Source organism: Rutidosis leptorrhynchoides, chromosome 2, assembly GCF_046630445.1.
Source record: "Rutidosis leptorrhynchoides isolate AG116_Rl617_1_P2 chromosome 2, CSIRO_AGI_Rlap_v1, whole genome shotgun sequence".
Taxonomy (NCBI): domain Eukaryota; kingdom Viridiplantae; phylum Streptophyta; class Magnoliopsida; order Asterales; family Asteraceae; genus Rutidosis; species Rutidosis leptorrhynchoides.
The window spans coordinates 361,967,261-361,968,964 of record NC_092334.1 but is presented as its reverse complement, the minus strand read 5'-3'; positions in this window follow the sequence as shown (position 1 = coordinate 361,968,964).

Below are 1,704 nucleotides of genomic sequence, written 5' to 3'. Positions count from 1 at the left end.
CTACAAAGTATAACATTGTACATTTAATATTTTGATAACGTTGGTAAAATATGTTTGAATCATTTATATACAATATACTATATATATTCAAAATGAAAATCTTTAGTTATTAAATGTTATCTTTTATAATAACAAAATTACTTAATAGTTCATTAATACTAATATAATTAGTTTTATATATAATTATTTATATTTACATTCTTAGTTACAATTAAAGGTTCGTGAATCGTCGGAAATAGTTAAAGGTCAAATGTTATCATGAAATAGTTCAAACATAATGAGACTCGGTTTAATAGACTTTGCTTATCGAGTCGAATCATATAAGATTATGTTTAAATTTGGTCGGAAATTCCCGGGTCATCACACTATGGCACTACCGGCTCTTTGGTTCATACCATAGTATACAAATAAATACATTATATACATACGCATATAATTATTCCACTCACCTCAAAACGCCCGCACAAATCATGTATGTAAATCGCCTCCAAACGCCACCGAGCAAACCTTTACCTATAAAACGCATATAGGTATACACATAATCAACATACATTATCTACAAGAGAATTCGACGCAACACCCTTAACCAAGGGTTTATACCTACCTCCACAATCCTCCCATTTAGACACCTAAAGTGCAAGGTACACCTTTTATACATTTAATGACACCCGAAGGTCCAAACTAACGAGACTAGTTCCCGCGTTCCCGAAATACCAAAATACAACAACTTTAGCCTTTAAACGCATACTATCTCGTATATTACACAAAAACCCGTTTCATGGTTGACCAAGTTTGACTTTATGTCTAAAATACCAATTTTAACCCGAAATCATTTTCCACGTTCACATTCAATCAAAAACGCCATTTAACACTTAACAAAAGTGTTTAACATCCCTTTGACCAAAACTAGAGTCATCATCAAGTTTGACCCAACTCAATTTACCCATTTTGACCAAAGTCATAAAAATGCCCAAACTAACCAATAATCACTAACACAAGTGAAAATGGCCCTAATACACGAATTAAACCAAATCACAAGTGTTAAACACTTAGCTTACCCAATTTGACACATAAACCCTAATTTTGACCCATTTCAAAATTAGTCAACCCAAATACACCCAAAAGGGTTTCGACACTTTCAAAATCACTAAACTAAGTGATTACACCCAAAACCAAAGCCTAATCATGGCCAAAATGTCAATCAACCCAAAACCCGCCATGTATAAAAAATAACTAGTTTCTATAAACCCACTTCATCATCTAAATGGGTTTTACAACTAAAAAGCTCAAAACCCTAACTTGAAAATCAAATCATAAAGATGAATTTCGGAGTTGGAACTTACCATCACTACCACAACGTAGCCGTGAATGAGGAGAACAACATTAACTCTTGAGACCCGACCCAAAACACTCTTCTTCTTCCCCGATTCGAGCATTTTCTCTCTAAACCCTTTACTCTCTCTCTAGGCTTTGGTGTGTGAGTGGGAGGGAAGAAATGAGAAGGAAATGAGGTTTGGATAAGATTGGGATCAGTTTTATGGCCAAAAACCCGTCCACATGTGAAATACCAACTTTTCCCTTCATTTAACTCATTAAAAGGCTGGAAAGCATCAGATCGTGCCTATTGTCGCGCCGCGGAGCAAACCCTCCGCGCCGTGGCCCAAAGGGTGATTTTAGATAACTTTTTTAAGCTTTCTAGCCCTC